The sequence below is a fragment of the Aptenodytes forsteri genome, unplaced genomic scaffold, assembly GCF_000699145.1.
Source record: "Aptenodytes forsteri isolate BGI_AS27 unplaced genomic scaffold, ASM69914v1 Scaffold336, whole genome shotgun sequence".
Taxonomy (NCBI): Eukaryota; Metazoa; Chordata; class Aves; order Sphenisciformes; family Spheniscidae; genus Aptenodytes; species Aptenodytes forsteri.
The window spans coordinates 1,095,892-1,117,684 of record NW_008794911.1 but is presented as its reverse complement, the minus strand read 5'-3'; positions in this window follow the sequence as shown (position 1 = coordinate 1,117,684).

Genomic DNA, 21,793 nt, shown 5'->3' with positions numbered 1-21,793 from the left:
CTGAGGCACATACTGTGCCTTCCTATTTTGGGGAGAATAAATCTTTCCCAAATGATGCATCTCCTTGAAACTGTCCGTCAGCTGCTTCTCATACCAGTGGGAGGAATGTGCAATGCCTTACAGCATTGATCGAATATATGTTATGGCAAACATTACAGCCAAAATAATACTTTTTTAGGTTCCACACCACACATATTCAAGGAAAAATTTGCCCTCTTTGTTCCATATCTTAAGAGCTGAATAGATTTTTGAAGCAGTTGGAGGCAGTGTTCCAAGATCAGATCATGTTCTTTTTTTTTTTTTTTTCCCTCTGGAAAGAAGGAAATAAATCCTGATGGCTGGACATGATGTTGTCTAATGATCATACTTTTTCTTGGCATGTTTATTAGCACAATGTGGACTTTTATGAGACACTTCTCCTCCCTGTATCAGTCCTAACCATTTATAGCAATTCTTTTCTCCGGGGTTCAGTTAATTATCTTATGAAAAATCTGTCTCATACAAGAAAGATACCAAGACAGGTGATAATAAATTTGAAATAACGGTATGTGCTATCTAAGATTTTAACTTGCAACACAATTCAGAAGGGAAGTGGGTGGTAACTCTGATATTTTTATTTCGGCCTCATCATGAGAATTTGATTTAATCTATCTTTTTTATTGCTGGTGAGGCTTAATTTAAAAAAAGCCAGGGAAATTCTGTCCACCTGCCTAAAGGTCAGATTTCTTTTCTAGTAGGGGCTGAAGCCCTAGCTAGTGTTTGTGTATATATATCTGTAGCTTAATGGCTTTCAACAGAAATCACTAGCTGAGGATCTTGATTGCTCATGATTATAAATAAAGGCATAAAGAATACTAAAGGAAGGGGATTTTGATTTCTGCTACTGCACTGTTATATGAAATGCATGCAAACAGAGCAGAACACCACGTTCAGACACAGAGAAGCATCTGTATGGAAATGCAACTTGAATTTTCAAAGGGCTCCAATGTCGAATCCCACATCTTTTCAGCATCTTTGAAAAATTACTGAAAAATCAATTACATAGCAGTTTATGCTGGGAAGAAGAAACGGAGCATGTCTTCTGTTGAAGCATCACACTGTGATGAACGGCCAGTAGGTCTGGTGAGCCAGTCATCCCTTCCAGTCCAGTCTTTGTTTCTGTAAATGAGCCAGTGTGTATCTGGAAGAATGGGAAGTCGTCTGGAAACTTGATCCAACTGATCCAACAAATAGCTCAGTTGATGCTGTGATAAAGGCATAGCTGACTATTTCAAATGTTCAAATAATGTTGGTGTTTTTAATTAAACATGATATTATAACCTCGTTCAACGCTGCCACTACTGTTTGTTGCTGAAAGAAGTAGAAAAAAAGGAGTGTAGATCATGAGATACACTCTAATCTTCCCATTTAAATATCTGTAACACCGGAATAAGGAGTAGCATGATAGGATGAAAAAGCATCTTTTGGTAAGACTTTACCACACACACTTTGACTGTCAGGCTTAAAGATTATATTTAGATTTGGATGGTGTAATAATTACTGTTATATTAGGCTATTTTTATATGCCTCTATTTAATGCACTAATTTAAATAAAGCTACTTTTTAAAAGTGTTGGGTTTGGTCTGATTCCTATAAAAATTAAAAGAAACAAGGTCCCCTTGATTTTCTCCCTTGGCACTAAGGATGCAGCTGATAAGGTGCTCAAAACTCCCCAAAGTTCAAGGATGGATTTCTTGGTTGTTCATGAAAGTTTTCTTGTTCCTCCCTCACAGTTCTAAGGCATTTTATACACATCTATGTGGAATCTTCTTGTTGGGCTATAACAGCCTCTCCTGCTGGTACCGTTTTCAGAAACAAGCTCCTGTTTATAACGAGCAAAATATATTGAGATTTGCAAAACCACTCTGCTGCAACTCAGGGGGACTGTAGTGCTTTCCTCCCTAGCGAAGTCAGATGTTGAATCAAGAGCAAGCTCAAGGCTGTTAATGTGGATCAGCTGTGACAAGTCTGTAAGTCGACTGAAAGCCTTTTTTTAGTGTATTTACCTCGCTGACAGAAAGCAAATTCAATCTCACTTTTTTGGCATAGATAATCAATGGAGGTAGCGTAGGGGAATTTACCCTAAATCATTAAAACTAAAAATATTTGGATTAAATTCTGCTGTAGTATAACCCCATGCAATTCTAGCGATACCAGGGAGTGACTGTGGCTACACCACTTCAACCTCTAGTGAAAACTGTCAACAGCAAAATACATACATGCTCTGGTGGCTCGGCACAGGCTGAGACAAGAAAATCGTGGAAACGGTTAGATTTTCCCGTGTCTCGGGAAAGAAACTTGCGCAGCGCTTTCCTGAGCGAGTTCTGGCTGCAGCTGCTCGAAAGCAGCAGCTTTGCACACCCTTTAGCTCAGTTTTGCACACCCTTCCAGCTGCGGCTGCCACCGAGGGAGCTGCCCTCCCCTTGTTCCTGCTCCTGCATTGCCCTCTTGTGTGGGCACACGCATTTGCACGTCCACGCAGCGATCACCCCTGGAAGAGGGTCCATAAAAGTGACCCCAAAGCCCGCGGTTCCCCTGCTCCTCTGTCTGTTTAATGAGCACAGGAAGCTACAAGCTTGGTTTTCTTTTGCTTTTATGAGCTCTCGCAGCCTGGCAGCAGTAAATATCAGAAGTTTCTAATAAGTTATGTTCTCTTTATGTTTTAATCAAAAAAAGACTGACGTGGGCTTTATTCCCAAGGCAACCGCCCCCACCATTGCTGTACCATGCCTCATGCCCACACAGCATCCCGTGACGCAGACAGCTTCTTGCAGGGTTGGGCTCAGCAAGCTGCACTCCTCGCTGGGAAATCCCCCTGCGTAAGCGAGTCCTTCTTGTGCAACAGGGTGGACCTTGCAGCTTTCGCTTTTCTAGCTGTAGAAGAGGTAATGTGGAAAGCTCTGTCCTCATCCAACGTGACTTCGGAGCTGGGAGCAATTATTCTTCAATGCTCGAATAAGCTGCAGCTCTGGTTGGGGAATTTTGAAATGTCTTGTGCTCTATCAGGAAGTTTTAGGGTACATGCCGTGTCTCAGAGTCCTTGTCAGCATCCTCCCCTGCTGTCCCTCCCCGGGGGACCCCCTGGGCAGCAGCATTCCCCAAATCATCCAAAGTCCCTAGGGATGGGGGAGCTGGCTGCTCTGCTGTCTGTTTGCAGAGAAAATCACCCTAAACTTTCCAGTAAGGGAGGGAGGAAACTGCTGTGACTCTCCTGGGTTTAGCTCCAATTCTGAAACCCTGGGCTGAAGTGCTCCATTGCTCCCTGGAAATGGAAATTCTGGCCCAAGGAAGTGAATAAATCCGTTAGCATGGAAAGGGCCTGATTCCCTCATTTGCCCATCTCCACTGCAAAGTCTGTAAGAGTGTTTCTGTGCTGCTCAGCCCTGTTAGGGGTATAATGCAAAGCACGTTTTCTCTTGGCATAACAGTGGAGGGAGAAGTCCCTTCCTACATGGACAGCATGAAAAGTGTGCTAATTCTGGTTTCTTCCTTTTAAGGCATTTACACAACTTGAAGAAATTTAATTTGTATTTCAAAACCAGTGAGCAAAGGCAGGCAGACAGTTGCTGTCAGCACGTGAGAATGACTCTGTACTGCAGCATGCATATGGCAGGGAGGTAGGGATATGCGGAATGGTCGGGTGCAGCCGTGGCTTCCTCTGCAGTTGGGGGCAGAGCATCCCGCTCTGAGCCGCTCTGCAGAAGGTGCCTCCCTGGAAATCGGGTGCCTGGCAGCAGCCCAGGGCAGGCATGGCCCTGTGACCCACTGTGCTTCTCTGCCTTTTGCTTCATGCTTTTCATGATGGTAAAAGCATGCAAGTCAGGGTCTGGGCTATGTCCCATTCCCCCCTCCTCTGGTCTCCTCACACCTACCTCTGAACCTTACTCTCCTCTCTCCCTTGTGCTGGGAAAAGCCCTGGGTGGGTTCTTTATTGAGATAAATAATTCCTGCTCTCTGTCTACTTTCTGTCTCACCTGCCAGCTTATTCATTGCTGAATTGCTGCAACACTTACACCTTCCTGGTATTATGTCCATGTCCTGGACAAATATTGTCCCTCTTCTGCATGTTCAACAGCTGGAAGAAAGGCAGATCCTGACAGTCAGAAGACAGCAAAACACCACCTTCTGTCTTGATTTTGAGTTTATCCCCAGCATTAATAGAAAAAAACCCTTTTATCTGCATGGAATTTAACTGTAACCAGTCCTTGATGATGGCAAAGGTAATGGGTTGGAAAGCTCTCCATCCCGTAGTGTGTAGGGATGACACGTGGACTTGGCCTTGCAGTAGCCTGCGATACGCTGAGAATGACAGATTGGGTGGTCTGCTCTCAGGAGTAGCAGCTCAGTGGGTGGGGAGATGCTGTAGATCATAATTTTGGATGACTCCAGTGCAGCACAGAAGACTAAACTTCACACTGCTGTTGCCTGTCAAAAAACATTTACTGCCTAGCTGAACCACAGCCGAGCCTCCTCATCGCAGCCCCATGACGTTACACGTGGCGCCAGGCGGTGCAGGTTGTCCTGCTGTCAGGGCACACAGCAGTGCACCAGCTGAGGTGCAAGTGGCTGGCGAAGCCAAGCACATCTTCCTGACGGGGTGTGCGCTCCCAGCCAAGAAATGACTGTGTTGATGGGCTTTACTGGAGGGTGTTTAGAAACGTTCCACCACAGTTCTTGGAAAACTTTGAAAAGCAAAGAAGGTGTCTGGCTCTGCCAGCAAAAACATCTCCTAAAAGGAGAAGATAAATTACTTTTTCTGTGCAGTGGGCTCACTTTCCAGAAAGGCAAATGCCACCAATAGTGGTGGGAGGGATAACAGAGGAAGCTCATATAAGCAGGTGATTTCTTTCAGGATGAAATTATGCATCTGTTCTGCCTGCCACAGACATTGCAGCATCGGCCCTCCCTCCCTCGGCTCAGCTTCTTTCTCTCAGTGTGAGGCTGCGAGCTCCTGTGCAAAAAATAATACATATTTTCAACACGGAACAGCTGCTTCTGCAGGAGCACATGTCAAAGGCACCAAAGCTCTCCTTGCAAGCTCTGAACCAGCCTGCCTGGCCTTCTCTCCCAAGGCTGGAGCATGAGGCCATTGATTAGAAGGGGCTTTGCTGAAGTCCCAAGCAAGCTGGGAAACCTTTCCCATCCCTCCACAGATTTCTCTAAAACTGAATTTGAAAAAGAGTCTTCCCAGAAGGTTTGTTCATACTCTTGTAAGCATGAACCAGAATAATGATATCATTTGTTCTGTGGCATTCTCCTACAAAATTCTTATTCCAGGGTAATTCTTTCAAGCCCTGTTAGGTACATGTAGTAGCTGCATTCTTTAATCCCTGCGAAGATCTATAGACTTCTCTTTTTGGGCTGAGAGCTGATGAAGTCCGGTATATCAGATGCTTCTTACCAACAAAAAGCTCATCTGTCAGTCACTAAAAAAGTCCTTCTATCAATGATGGAATGAAGAGATAAAAATCATAACAATTTGAAGCTGGGTAACATTGGAATCACAGATTGATAAGACTGGATGAGGTTGAAAGGGACTCTGGAGATCATCCAGTCCAACCTCCTGCTCAAAGCAAGGTCAGCTAGAGCAGGTTGCCCAGGACCGTGTCCAGTTGATGTTGAATGTCTCCAAGGATGCAGCCTCCACTACCACTCTGGGCAACCTGCTCCAGTGTTTGACCACACTCACAGTATAGCCGTTTTTTCTTGTGTTTAAATAGAATTTCTTGCATTTCAGCTTGTGCCCATTGCCTCTTGTCCTGTCACTGGGCACCACTGAAAAGAGCTTGGTTCCATCTCCCTTAAACCCTCCCATCAGGTATTTATACACAGAACTGGACACAGCACTCCAGGTGTGGCCTCACCAGTGCTGAGTAGAGGGGAAGGATCTCCTCCCTCGACCTGCTGGCATTGCTTTGTCTAATACAGCCCAGGACACCACCAGCCGCCTTTGCCAAAGTTTCCCAAATCTTTTTCTTGCCCTTCCTGAAGAAAGAGGAACATTTGCTTTCTTCCAGTCTTCAGGAATCTCTCCTGATTGCCATGACCTTTAAAAGATTATCGAGAGTGGCCTCTCAATGACATTGGCCAGACCCTCAGCATTCATGGGTGCATCCCATGAGGTCCCATGGGCCTGTGTATGTCCTATTTTCTTAAATGTTCCCTAATCTGACCCACTTCCACTGAGAGTAAGTGTTCCTTGCTCCAGATTTTCCCCCTTGTCTCAAGGAAGTCTACAGCATCCTGTAGCAAGGATGCATTTTTCTGTTAATTCTCTGCAGTGCTCACAGCATATTGGGGTTTTTTATTATTCAGTTCTACAGTATTCTCCAGAAAAAAATTACCTCCGCAGCAATGTTTCTATGTAATTATAACCTCTATATATCTACCTTCCTTCCCTCCCTTTTCGTCCCACTCACCTCCAGCATCTTATTTCTAAATCCTCCTCCTTCCTCAGTGCCTATGGGAGGAGACAGGCTTTGCAGCACGTCCGTGGACTCACACTTCCCGCTCTGAGGGGCACAAAGGTTGCACGCTTAAACCCCTGTGGTGTATACTTAAAAATTTCAGCTTCATTTTGCAGAGGAGGAGAGCTCTGGTGAAGGTTTTCCATTGACCTCATCCCAGCCCCAGTGCTGACATCGTCAAATCCCCAGCAAGGGGTACCATTGCCGTATCTTCGCAGTGAAAAGGTGAAATGATTCTGTTTAAACATACAAATTTAACTTGCTACCCAGGGTGTGCTTTAGAATACTGCAGAATTTTCCTGAAAGATTAATGATGTTAAAAAGTGCTAATGGCAGGCGAGAGCATCTTTTAGCTGTACGGCCGTCAGAGGGTGGCACAGGATGCTGAGCTGCTCCCCCGCACTGCTCCCCGCTGGGGCTGGGGACCCTCACCCCGGCTGCCCCATGCTCGGGATTGCACGGCATGGCACGGGAGCCCACCTGCCCCACCACAGCGAGCCCGGCACGAGTTGATCGTGCTCCCGACAAGCCTTGGGCAGGCTCGGGGAAGAGTTCCTGGCGGTTGCTGTCAAGCGTGCTGGTACTCACACTTCCGCGGAGCAGGCGTGCTCTGAAATGACAGTTTTTTTCCAAAGTGCTCATCTGCCTTTTATGTTTGCCTCCTCAAGCAGAAGAACACGCTCTGCATTAATACACCACTGCAGCTTTTTCAGAAATATTGGCCTGGCCTCTGCCTGTCCATCTGCAGAGCCCCCAGCCGGCTGGTGGAAAGATTAAGTCCCTCTCCCTGTTTCTCTGCATGTGCCCACATCATCCCAGCACCCTGCCTCGGCCCCAGCCTGCTCCCCATGCATCCCCATCTGGGTGCCAACAGCCGCCTCTCTGCCCCATGCTGGCATTTTTTTCCTTCTCAGCTCTTTCAGTGAGACCGGATCCTTCTGTAGTTTCAGCCATGGTGTGACAGTTGGATTTTGGACATAGCTAGCTGGAAAGATTTTCTATTCAAGAAATTATTACCCACTGCTCCGGGACAAAAAATGGAGCAAAAATTTAGCAACATATACCCCCACCCTGGGAGACCTGTTGACAGCAAGCATGGAGAGCCAGGCTTCATCTCCAGCTTGTACCTACGCAGCCAGACCATGTTTGCAAGCCCAGAGCAGGTTGTATTTGGCATAAACCAGATGTCTAAAGCCAAGTACACAGTCAACACGATGGGCACACTAAATCATCTCAATAGGCAGAAGTGTGGGTCTCTGATTTCAAGCCCATGCCCCTGCCAATTTGAGATTCTTCTTAAAAGATTTCAATTAAATTCCATGTTCTGGAGCATATAGTTTTAAGCTGGAGAGAAAGAAGGTCCTACCTATAGGCTTGGCTAGAAAATGAGATGCATCCCATGAGGTATTTTTTTTCTGCATTTAACAGAAAATTAATTACATGGTGTCATTCTCTATTAATCTGCATATGACCAAAGAGTGATTGCTACAGAACCCAGTGGGTTAATCCCACTGCCAAGGCCTGCCCTGCTATGCAGACTGCCCAGCGGGGCACCAGAAACTGGTGTGGAGGGCACTGGTGGGGCAGAAACCAAACTGACTATGCAAGTGTCTCTGCTCCTGGAAGACCCATAGGTGGGAAAGCCCCACCATGGTGAGCCGGGCTGCTCTGCGGTGCTGCTTCCAGAGGGGAACAGGCCAGATCCACACACAGCCTCTGCTTTGCCTCTGACGTGACAAAGTGCCGCAGCAATCACTTGTGCTCTGAGGTTGATCATGTCTGACTTTCTGTGACCACACTCAATGGATAGAGATGATTAGAGTAAATTCCGGTGCTCTTTGGCTCTCCCTGGTGCTGGGATGCTGATGAGCAGTGACAGTTGCACCACTGCTGTCCTTTTCCGTGGTAGATATCGGAGATAACTGCAGAGATGTGGCAGTATGTGCCGCTTCTTGCAGCCCAGTTCTGGGAGGCTTTTGGCCCCCAACATCCTCGCTGCCATATAAGAGAAATAAGAATTACATTGGAAGGTGCCTGGAAAAGCAGAATATTTGTGTGGATCTGTAGACACATATATCAGTATTTTTATCTGTATTTCTCCAAGGAAAAGTGGTAGATTGCTTGTTGCTTTGGGGAGGTGGAGGAAAGGTCAGAGTGAACACTTCACCTGGCTGCACCAGGAGCCAGGTAATGTCATGTTTGCTCCATGATGCACCCTCTCTTCAGACCCATGTCACCCTCCAAATGCCAGCAGAGCCAAACTGCTGCATGATAACTCTCATTCCCCCAGCTCTGCCCTCCCGGATCTTCTATCTATCTGTGCAATCCCTTCACTTACTGAATGGTACAGCACAAATCATGATCACACCCATAATCTTACACCATTCACCTAGTGGGAAATAATCAAAAACCATTCAGAAATGCAATAAAAACATAGAAGCCTGAAAACAGTTGTGAAATCAAAGAGTCTACATGTGTTTGAACTGTTTGTGAAGGATGCTGTGGGCAGGCCAGCGTGCCTGCGCGTGTGCCTGCTGCCGGAGGACTGGCTGGAGACCAGGCACGTGCTGCTGCAAGGTGAACGAAGGCTTCCAAGCAGTGCCGTCAGCACAGTGGTATTCGGGCTGAGGTAGGTGATGTCATCATCACAGGTGATGTCAACACTGGCAGCAGAGAGGCGGCTTCCCGACGTCTTTGGGTTTTGTTTACAAAGCCTTAGTCTCAGTCAGCAGCAGCCACGCTGACATGGCCAGCGGGAAGGTGGTTGTATTCCAGGCTTCAAAAAAAAAAGACACCATTTTCCTGTCTTCAAAGACACCGATCTGTATAGGCACCGTGTTTGCAGGAGATGCTCTCTCTCTTTAGGGGAAGAGAGCTTTTAGTGAAATAGCTTCTCATCTAGCATCAGTGCCAAACGGGACACTGAGCAGCAAAAGGACACTGGCAAACCAAAGTGAAGGACAGCACATTTTGCTTTGAAACTTTAGTAGCTGGTTACAGAGAGAAAACAGTTTTAATGTAAGGTCCAGAGCATCCAGATTTGGCAGCAGGAACTGCCCAGTGGAGCTTTAGATGTTTTACATATTTAAGAACAGATGTGAAGCTGTAGTTCCATTATTGCTGGGCGTTTCTCAGCTATTCTTTGCCATGAGATGTTTCATATGTTTTATACCCCAACGCACTTCCCCTCCCATCGCTATAGTCCTGAAACATTTAAATTAAAACTTCATTTTGTAGAAGTGGAAAAAGAAAATGTATTATTTGTCTCCCATCACCTTCTACTCTCTCTCCTATCTGCCTTTTACACACAAAGTTATCCCAAAGGCTGTTCTGGGCTCTCTCTTGGTCTTCGTCACGCACGAGGTGGAAGCTTGGTGCTGATTTTTTTTCTGCCGGCAGAGGCTGTGGTCATTCCTACTGTCCACTTCAGCTGTGCCAATGCAACTGCTTTTTTGGGCTGTAGCATAAACTATGTCAGTGAAATGATTTGTGTTTTAAGAAATAGCAAGCCAAAGGGTGAAAGTTGCAGCTGTTTAATATATGTTTAAGCAGAGCAAATAGTTTACTTTTCTTACCCATTTTACAGAAGTGAAGTAACTGTCTGCTGGCAAGCGAGGCGAGACACTGGGTTAGCTGTGGCCAGCAGCTGTGCAGCCCCTGAGCATGGGGGCTTCATGCTGGAGGGCTGGTTGTGCTGATGTGGTAGGTTACCCCTTTACTCCAAATCCATAATGAGCTGATGTCCCAGGTGACACTGGGACCCACACACCAGCTAATGAGGGATGGGTTTGGAGGTCACCAGCACCAGTAGACCCACGGGCAATAGAGTGTTGTGAAGTGTGTCACAACCAGTGTGGCAAAATGCAGAATAAAGCCATGAAAATAAATACGCCGAAGGAGCAGGAGCATCATGGTGTCTCACAGTTCCTCCTTGTGTTCCCTTTCCTTCCAACATGCTCCATTTACAGCCGCAATCTCCTCCGCTCAGCTTCCCCTGGTGTGTCACCAAGGGGTGCTGTGCCTGGCCATGCCAGCAGCCACTGTCACAGCAATGCCTTTATGTTGCCTCTTTCTTTCCCCTGCTCTAAGTTTCTTTTCAAACATTACAGTTACACGATCCCAGTGTCATGAAAAAAACAACAAAAAAAGATAATTTCCAACAGCCAGGAAGCTGGCATATTTCTAGTTATAACAAAAAAGCGACTGTAGCCTGATTTATACGGATGACTTCCTTTGGTTAGGCCAAAAAATGTGACTATTTCAACGCTGATTTATATTTCTAACTGAAGTCCAGAATCTTAATCTCTCCTACTGTTTCCCCCATCTGAACTATGCTTGGCTGTGTGCAGAGCGAGGAATTAGGGTCAGAGGTGGAAGTCAGAAGGAAGAAGGATCAATTGTTCCTATTGCAAAAGTAAACAGCAGTAAGTGCTTAATTGTTTCTGTATTTTTTAATCAAGTGGATTTTTCAGGCTGCTCCAAAGAGCCCTCAGTGTGTGTGAGCAGCACAGACTGAAACCAAATCAATCCATGTCTTCCTCCTCTCTTTAGGTGCTTGTTTTTCTTGTCATCGGTCCAGGGTGAGGACAAGCTCCTCCAGCGCTCCGGGCCTCTGTGCAGGACAGGACTGCAAGAAACCCGCTTCTCAGTGGATCAGAACGGTGTTATCCAGCCCCAAACTGGGACAGGTCTGGAGAAATGTCAGGAAATCCTGCTGGGTCACCTTCTGAGTGCAGCAGAGCAATGCAACTGCACGATCAGCCCAGAAAGTCTAGTCCTGCCTTTGTGGCTGACAGCAACGTCGAGGGACTGCAGCACAGGGCTCTGACCCCTGGACAGCCCTTGGAGGCTGCAGGGGGAAAATAAGCTCATGCAAAAACCAGTCCTTTGGTGAACACAGGAGCAACTGATGCCTCATTTCCAATGGGTTTGTGTTTCGTGCTTGCCCTGGGAAAGTGCGGTCTCCTACGCTATACTTTCCAAAGCAGGTGGGCTTCAACCAAAGCAAAGAAAAAGAGTGTTTCCTAAGAGCCTTGCTCCATTTTCAATGTCAGCCATGCTCCATATGCCCTGGTCCTGATGCCAGCCGGGCTCCATGGGAGTATCTGGGTGGAGGCAGGGCACACAGCTTTGCACCACACACCAGCGCCTGGTGCTCTCGCCATCTGCAGCAGCTGAGCGCCATGGAAAACATCATCCATTTTGAAACAAGCCTTCATCAGAAATAAAGCCACAGGCTGGGCTCCTGACTGCCCACACGTTTACATGTCTTCCTGTCACCCCCAGTCTGCCCAGGAATTTCCCCTCCAGTGGGATTTTTAACTGCTCCCTTCTTGCCCTCCTAGAAACACGCTGTTTGCTTTAGCCCTAGCCTGTGTCCATCAGGAACATGTCTTCAAGTAACTGAGGGCCAATGTGGGCTGTGCTTCAATCTGATTCCTAGCAGACCGGCTGCGTTCAGCAGGAATGAACCCCTGCCGCCCAGACCAGCCCTCTCCTTCAGCCCCTCCTAAAGACACTGAAAGGTGCATTTCCCCACAAAGATGAGGATGTTTGATGCTCTGGGCCCGAACTGGGCTGTCACAGTGATGAATGATATTCCTCTGCTTGAAATGGCCTTGTGAATGGTGAGACTGGGAAGTACTGGATGAGTTTCCAGAGGCTGGCTGTCTTGTATGTCCTACAGATGATTTTTTTCCCCCTTCGTATTTTTTCCCAAAGTTTCATGTGTTTTGACAAACAAATGTAACCAGGATGCTGAGGGATTAACCAGGCTCGGAAAGACTTTCATGACTGTTGGTGATTTTGGCTGTTATATTTCTTCTGCATTTCCCAGAGTCACTGGAAGGCTGCAGTGTTCCTGTATGGGACGTAATGGGTATCGTATAAACCCAGGCTGCTACACTGCCCATTAACTGTGAGCAGAGCAGTGATGAAGAAAAGAGTTTAGCTTGGGCAAGAGACACACCCTTTATTTTGGCAAGAAGCAGTTCAAATTCTTACTCTGATTTACACTAGTTTATAGAAAAGGCTGTACTGAGCTCTTGAAGCATGTGGTAGTATTTAACTGTATAAAACTTGGAACCAGCTTCAAGTACTGCATGCAGGGAGATCAAAGCTAATAAAATATATATTTTATATAGGGAATATCTGTGATGAAGAAACAAACTCATCTCAGCGATAGCCAACAGGCAGAACCTCGTTCAAAAACAAAGGCTGGCACGATGATGTTCCTCTGTTTGCTTGTTTTGCAGACGTTGTTTATTAGAACCACCATTTTAATATAAACTCTGCAAAGGCTTGTGTACTTTGTACGAAGGAATAAAATATATATTTTATATAGGGAATATCTGTGATGAAGAAACAAACTCATCTCAGCGATAGCCAACAGGCAGAACCTCGTTCAAAAACAAAGGCTGGCACGATGATGTTCCTCTGTTTGCTTGTTTTGCAGACGTTGTTTATTAGAACCACCATTTTAATATAAACTCTGCAAAGGCTTGTGTACTTTGTACGAAGGCGCTTGTGCTCTTGAGGACGAGGACGAGGACGAGGCGTGCGGCAGCACGGAACACGATATATTTTATATAGGGAATATCTGTGATGAAGAAACAAACTCATCTCAGCGATAGCCAACAGGCAGAACCTCGTTCAAAAACAAAGGCTGGCACGATGATGTTCCTCTGTTTGCTTGTTTTGCAGACGTTGTTTATTAGAACCACCATTTTAATATAAACTCTGCAAAGGCTTGTGTACTTTGTACGAAGGCGCTTGTGCTCTTGAGGACGAGGACGAGGACGAGGCGTGCGGCAGCAGACGGAACCGGGCTTCCCAAACATGCGGCACCCGGGGCAGCAGCTCTGCCTCCCCTGCCAGGGAAGGGATGGGGGCTGCACCTTTCTTCTCAGGCAGCAACATGGAAAATACTTTCCTCCTGGTGTAGTCAGGCTGATATAACTGCCTCTGGCCATGTTTTTCCAAAAGGGGAAGACGGAGAAGAAAACCTTTGCTTGGCTGTTTTTTGGCACAGCCTAGTCCCAGCTCACTAGCAACCTAAGGCGACCTGCGATGACTGTCCTAGGGAGCCCAGGGAAGACCATGGGCCTCCTGTACCCCTCAGCGCTGCTGCCGGCCTCCCAGCCGTCACCAGGGAGGGTCCTCCACCATGGAGAATGGCAGCTGTTCCCTCCACCATCCTCTTCTGGGACCTCCCCTCTCCCCCTCCCTGCTTGCTCTCCCTCACCTCGTGCAGTTCAGCTTTTATGTCCTGGTTATTTATGTGAAGCCAGCTCTCCAGGGCTGCCCCGCGTGGCTATTTTAGTCATTTCCTCCAGCAAGTTCCTGCGATTGTTGGGCTGGCATTGTGTGAGTCACCCACCACGCTTCCTCCCACGCTCCCTCCCAGCTGGGAAAAGCCTCCTCCTGCTAATTTTCCTTTGTTAACCGAAGCATCCTGAAGTAATCCCACCTTTAACACCACAAAGGCCACGCTTGGTGATGGCAGCCCCATGCTTTGCAGGTGCCTGCACCATCGACAGGGGCAGAGGATGCCACTGAGCCGTCTGGCAAAGCTACCGTAGACGGGAGAAACCAGCTGGGCTGACCTGCCCCTTCATTTTCTGCCTGCAGCTCCATGTGTACGCCCTGTGCCTGGGACTCTCGGCTGGCAGTAAAGCCAAATTTCAACTGGAGAGGGACCCAGAGCTGCAGCCTTGCTCCTGCTCTTTGCGAGCAGCCCCAAGCCTGCTGGGAAATGCTTGCCTCCCTGCAGTGACCTTCCTTATGGCCTCTCCTGCCCAGAGGACACTTGCACGTTGCAGCCAGCATCTGCTAGCCCTGGCATGGAGAGCGGTGTGTTCCTAAAACCAGCCGAGACTGTCTGCTTTAGTAGACATGAGGCACAACCAACTATGCAGCCCAAAGCCAGAAGTCTCTGTGAGCAGAGCCCTTTTGGTGGCAGGGATGCTCGGTGCTGGCTGTCACTGCTCTGCGATGGAGAGCAGGGCTGGCAGGAGCCGCCCCAGCACACTGTGTGTGCATAGGGTGGCGAGAGGCTGCATGGTGCATCTGGGCACCACATGGCCCTGGAAAACCACGGCGCACACCTGGCCAGGCACGCTGGCTTGGCTCCCCTGCAAATGAGCTGCTAGCATGTGAGCACTGAAAGTATCCACAATATACACAGGCAGGTGTCTAAATATATGTGATAGGCAAGTGTTAAAAATCTGAAAGAAACAGCCCAGCATGTTTCTTTACAGTCTATCATGTTTCTTTTTGTCTGTTTGTTTTGCTTTGGGCTTTTTGATGTTGTCATCCAAAATAAAAATGCATTTTTTTCCCCCTAAGCACCAGACTGGTATGCGACTAACATTTCTGCCCCCATAAGAGTGGAAAACATCAGCAAGCTTGAGTCTAGCAATTCTTTCCTTTTATTTGATGGAGGCATAATGTTTTTCACCTTTGTGCTGTGCTGGACAGACTAATCCTCAGGGATGCTCCTTGCACACCAGCCTTGCCCCCATTCAAAGAAGTCTAGCAATGTGCTTGTAGGAACGTTACCTCTGGCCACTGGTCCCCACTGGGGATGCCCAAGGGCACCCTCCACCCCAGTGTTGCTGCCTTGCACTGAGTGTGGGTGAGAGGCAGCAACACAGAGTCCTTTGGAGTATGCCTGTACGTGCCCCATAGGTGGGTGCTGAGCAGGCAGCCCCACAGCAGCCAGGCAGGGGGAAAGGCATGGACCACAAGCACGCTTTTCTTACAGCCAACCAGGTGGATGCTTTTCTGAAGCTGTCCCTGAAAGACTAGGGACCGTACATGGGCTTTATACAGCTCCTCCTTTATACAGGAGGAAATATGGCATTTCTCCCCCATTACCAGCTGAGGACGTTGGCTTGTCTGATGTTATTTCTGCTGCTTGTTAGGTTTGCTCTTCAGTAACCAGTGACACATTTCCCACTGGGAAGGTACTAAAATCATCACCCAGCTGCAGGGGATAATTATAATTTCTGTTGGAGTGACCCTGATGTTTCTTATTAGCACCAGCGGTATGTGTGGAAACCTGTACTTCAGAGGGAGCAGATGGAGAAAGGGTCCCCCGAGAGCTCTGGGAGAGAAGGAATGCTGGACTGCCACCAGCAGAAGCATCTGCCAGTTCTGTGCCTGGGTAACATCATCCCAGGCACCGCCAGTCTGAGGCTTTTCTAGCACATGGAGACATGGCAGAAGGTGGGAAGAAAAGGAAAGGAATTTAGAAAAAAAAGCTCAAAAAAAGGGGCCTGTGAACAAAATCCTATGACTTCTCTTCATGGCTTCACTCCACGTGCGCTGATCCAGTAACGATGCAGGAGGAAGGTCCAAGCCAGTGTCATCTGGAGGGATGCCATGAGCCATGGGTTGGGCTTGAACTGTCCTTCAGCATCTCACAGGACGGGGCCATGAAGAACAACTGGTTTAGGTTTGAGGGAGGGTGCATGGTCTAATCTTACTGGGTTCTTTTCAGTGCCCATGCAAGAGGCCAAATATCCTCTTGTAAACACTGTGTCCTTACCCCATAAGGAACACAGGGCTACCCTGTACACATGAAAAGGCAAGCGGCACATCCAAATTACTTCATTCATTTCCAGAGACATCAATTCTCCCTCCACTGGACAGCTGCAAGGAAGCTGTTGGCTCTGAGCCTGGTGCAACAGCACAGCAACACAAGGGTAATACACCCAGGTCCTTCCTTCCCTTGTTATTTCTCAGAGCATCTGGGATCTTATATCCTAAAAAACCAAAACAAAATTCAAAAATCACCTGAAGCTCATCAAAATCAGGAGATTATGAGGGCTGAAAGTGCCTCCTCACAGCTGTTTGGGGTTGTGCTACACCTGGGGGCTACCCACTTTTGGATTTGTTTCTCTAAAGCCTGTTGGGATGGTCATTGTTGGAATAGGCTGCTGTGGGGCCCTAGAAACACCCTCTCGAATTTTGGTGCCACACAGGTCCAGCTGATCCTTGCTGAACTTCTCTCTGCTGCCTCTCAGTAGGGCTACTGGGCTGTCACAATGGCAAGAGCGTTAAGGAGTCTACTTCCTTCCAAATTTAATGGGTTTGGAAACCCTGAAAACCCTGGGGTTTGAGGTGAAGTAGCTGGCGAGCTGGAAAATGTTTGTTTTATTCCCAGTCCTGCTTCCTCCGACATTTGAAACAGCAGGAGAGATAGTGAGGGATTCATTCCCTTTGTATCCCCTATGCCCACAACCTTGTATCCTTGTCTTCCCCAGGCCTATGGAGAACAGGATCCCTGAAGGTTTTTTTTCCAAAGATGAGCTTTTCCAGTGCAGCCAACAGTTACTATGAGTTAAAGACCAAAAGATACAAGAATTTGAGAAGACATATCCCAGCCCTGCCTCACACAAAGCTCTGGTTTTGTGCTGATCTACATCAACTACCTAGGTCAGTAGAGTAGGTATCTTAACTACTCAGGTAGTTACATTAACTGTAAGACGAGCATCTCACAATGCTGAAAGTGGTTCTCACATGAGCTCCCTTCTACAGACAAGAGTGGAAAAATCATAAGGGTAAGTGACTTGCCAAGGTCAAACAAATGTTTGCAGCAAAATGGGGTCTCCCGAGTTCCTGATTGCCACCAAAGACACTGCAAGACCTCAGCAGGACTGCACATGTTAGGACCAGGATGCTCAGGGGTGACTTAGACCCCTTACAACCTCTGTGCATTTTGAAATGTGTATGCCTGCTCTGCTTCAAAGCCAGCCCTTTAAGCTTTAAGATTTTCTGGCACTGGCATAGGGATGCTCCAACTGACCTAATTATACTGATCTTTCTCATCTATAACCTCCGTGGTTCGTTGACTATAGGGATTGCTGCGTTTCTCATTAGCGGTTAGAAAGTATTTTTATGCTCTTTTTCACTCAGCACAGAACGTAGAGCAAAATCTTTCAGGTTATCCTTCTGTGCAGGTCAGGGCTGTAGTCCACGGAGAAGCAGGCTCCTGCTGCAAAATCACCCCTTTTCCCTAAGAAAGGTGCAGCCAAGAAAACTGGAATCAGACCTACGGTATTCACATAGAAAATTCTCCCTGGGTTGACATCTTATTTTTTATGTAGGCTGCTCAAACTCAGGATTTATTTAGTCAGGCTGGTTCTCTAAGCACATAGCCCTGAACTACTATTTTATCTCTCGTTGCACTTTTGGACGGTGGAGCTGCCTCTCACAGGTTGGCAGTGGAGCTCTTACTGATGCATGTGATAGCACAAGGACTCCAGAGTGTTCTTTTGGCACTGCACCCTCGCTATCAATCGTGGCGATGCTTTCCAGGCTCCTTCGCACCAGCTCAGGTGAGGCTGTGCAGCTGCGGAGGGAGTGGGCAGCGTTTCCTCCAGCCGCCGCACAGAGCCCTTCTCCCCAGCTGTCCCAAACAAGCCATCACAGTCCTTCCAGGCTTACATGGGAAGAAGGAGGAGCAGTGCGGAGATCCTGCTATCTCTCTGCAAGGGAGTGAATGCCCTAGCATCCGGGAGATAAGAAATGGGGCTGAGGTTACCATGAAACTCCCTCTCCCAGCAGCTAGCAGGCAGTGGAGGTTGTATCCCATCTCTGGGACAGCGCTATTCCCAGCATGTCTGTATCTGCCTTTTCCTTCCAGGCTGGGGCTGAACCCTGTTGCTTCTTGTTAGTAGATTTTTTAGTTTCCTTGCTGTCCCTTTTGATGTCCCATGGCCACCCACAGCCAGGGGGTCTGCTGGGGACCCTCACCCACTGGGTGCCAGTGTTGTACCAGGCACCACATCGCAGAGACCACAAAGGGGTGGTGAACAGCAACACCTCAGGTACGCTGAAACTACCCTGTAGGATATTTTCCATTCTTCATATACCATGGTGCTTCCCTTTACTTGTTTCCTCTTAAACACTGACTTGCTGTTTTTTAAGAGAGGGGGGGGTGTAGAAAAAAGAAGAGCAACTATTAATTAAGCTTAGGATTTCGCAAATACCTTCTGGGAGGCTTTTGGTGAAGATCAAGTGTAGTATAACATTAAATATTTAGTGTGCCCTCTCAAAAGGGTTTTCATCTTTACATATGAAAAAGGGATGAGACTTAAAGATTAAACAGATCTGTTTAATATCCAGCTTCAGTGGCTCAAACTAACAATGCAAGCAGCAGTGACTGAAGAATTCGCATGTGGGGGATTAGGCACAGTGATTAGACATCAGGGACAGAGCACAAGTCTGGGGAAGCTGTGCTGTATTGAGGGCGTCACTGGGGGAGACATGGGGATACCTGGGAGGAGGTGACACGAGGCTGGGGAAACACTGACAGCCCAAAAGAGAGGAGCAGGAAAAAAGTGACCGTACACATGAGGAAGGGTTGTGTAGCATTCAGGTGTGGTGGCCTGATACTTTCCCAGTTGGCTATCGAGCAAACAACCCATCCTATTACGCTACTGTAGTATCCCTCTGTATACAATGAAGCCCAGGATTCTTCCCAAAGGACTCTGAGGAGTCCCTCCTGCTAGACACTAGATCAAAAACACCGCTCCTGCCCCAGGTAGTGTATTCAAACAGAAGACTTTATGCCATAGGTACGTATATTTATACACACATGTGCACGCAAGTTAAAAAAGAGAATTTGTGAAATGTGTTTCTCAAGCAGATCAAAAAAATATTTCAAAAGGCAGAAGAAAGGGAAAATGACAACAAAAAATCTTTCATGCACAGTTTGTTAAAATTAAGGGTTAAAACAGAGGGATGCCCCTGCTGCCACAAACCCTTCTCTTTTTCTGCTTTTAAGCAAGAAAACTGTGAGATGAAGACAGCTCACATTAGAGCCAGCAGTTTGTTTCTTTAAACCTCTCTAGGAGGGCTTAACTAACGTGATGTGGCAGCAGCACGAGGTACAACGCAGAGTCCTGCCTTGGTAGACACCAGCCAAACACGGCCAGAGTTGTGGGGAGGTTGCACTTCGCTGCTGCCCTGGCTCAAGTACCTTTTTCACTTCAGTCTTTCCTAAACAGTGCACCCATAGTGTTTGGTCTGGAAAAAAATGCTTGTCTGATCTTCTGTGAAGTTGATTTCAGCCTTTTTCCCAGTCCAGCTCTGTGCCATTCTTGTGTCTGAATGAGCAGTAACTACCTACATGGGAAAAAGGTGGTGGTGGCTCAGTCAAGAAAATAGGCATTCCCCAGCCTTTCCACAACATCCCAGTTTCAATTGTGTCCCATTTTGTTCTGTGGAGCAAAACCCTGAATGGTTTCAGTCATTTCCCTTTCAAAATAATTGCTTTCCTAATGCAGCCTTGGACAGTCCAAGCAAAGAAACACTTTTCTTTCTAGCAGCCCCGGTGAAGGAGTGGAAGATACTGCAAATGAAGCCGTGGTGAGCTCAGCATTACTAATGCCTATCAGATCTAGTTCTCATCACTGTAGTGCGGCAACTTGCAAACCTTAAAAAAATGTACTAAAGCTGGTGAAACCTGTCCTCGGTTTGCCATTTAGATTTGCCGAATACAGAATCAGAAGAGACTGTTATAAACATTTACTCTGACTTCCCAGGCAGCTCAGGCCAGAGCTTCCCTGAATTAGTTTGCCTTTGAACTAGAGTATTTCTGTTTAAAAATGCATTATAGGAAAATTTCTGGGTTTTGAAAATCCACCCAGCCTATGATAAACCATTCGTATGTTTGGTTAAAGTCATTCCTAAAACACCTTCCTTTTGATCTAAAACCCCCGTGCTCTGACATCCAGCTCCAGATTTTGCTGCACTTTGTGTTCCAGATTGATGAGCTCCCTGATCACATTTTTATTCTCTTCAGCATCACTTATGGTGGAGTTTGCCTTGCCTTTTTTTGGATAGCTGCAGTGGGGACGTCTCCAGCACAGCAAGTCACCACAGGCTCTTTATACTCAGTTGAGGGAAACAGGTACTTTGAGGATACAATCTTTGTCACCTGTTTTAGACCTCTCCTTCAGCAGAAGGAGAACTGCGCCCCTAAAGTGCTTATTTCTCTGCATTGACTTCAAAGGGAGCCTAAAGAATAAGCTTAAATATATCTGTGCTTAGTCAGATGAGACCCACCCAAGCAAGCGGTGATCCCAGCCCTCTGAACTCATCTCTGACAAACTCCAAAACCACACTGAGAGCCTCAAACACTGTTTTACAAAGTGGAGTTATCACTCCTTCCAGTTACACCCATCATCCTTCCTCAAGCCTTTACAGTTTCCCAAACCCTTCCTGCAACGGTTGCTACTATGACTCACAAGATCCCACCACATCCCACTAGCACAGCAGCCCGAGCTAGGGAGTAAGCTCCCTACCCATGACAAGGGTGTGGCAGCATCGTCATTATTTCGGGGTTTATTTTTACTGCCTTGCCTGTGTCCGTGGAGAGCCCCACGGTCCATTTAGCAGCTCCATGTTTGCAATGAGGCTGCCACCTAAATAAGCATGACCTGCTCCCAGGGCATGGCACGTCTCCTCTTCCCTTGCAAGACAGCTCTGCTATGCTACCCCAACCGCCTTGCCCAAAACATCATGACATACCAAAGACATGAAATAGAAAGGGAGACGTTGTTGACTCAAGGCCAGAACAGAGTTTCCTCAGCTCTCAGAGAGAATAGTCACTAAAGGAAAAGCTTCTCAGTTTGGCGGGGTGAGCCCTGAGCAGAGATTAACCGGTGTGAAAGACGGTTTCTGCAGGAAAACACTGTCTTCCTGCCGGCAGAGCGGGTGCACATCTGTCTTCCTCCATGCCCCACGGCAGAGGCAGGCGGCTCTGCAGCTGCAGCGACACCAGCGCCAGCTCCGGCCGTGCTGCTCCTGCCCCCAGGGACAGGCACTTGAGCCACTGGGCAGTGGTGGTGCATCCCTCCCTCTCTGCTTCCCCCGGACCGCCATTTCCCCTCTCCGCTCTATTCCAGGTCTTCCTTTTGGAGAGACTTTTTCCTGGACACCCTTTGCCTGCACCATTTACTTTCAGCTCATCTGAAAATGCCTGTTCCTTCCCAGGCCTTTCTCCAGGACACTGCAGACAAGAAGTAATCAAACAGACCAACTGAGGCCAAAACAAGAGGATCCCATTTTCCTTCCCTTCATCAGCTTTTGGGACGTTTTGTTGCTTCTGCAAATTCAGAGCAATCCTTGCTTGCTGCGGGGCTGTGTCTGGGTCTCTGCTCGGTCCCCAGAGAGCCTGACATTCCCCTGGTAGCCAAGGGGAGGAAGAGAAGTTTTCCTCTTCTTTCCCAAGCAGGAGTACATGCCTACACCTTAGCCCAGCCTGCGTCCCTAAA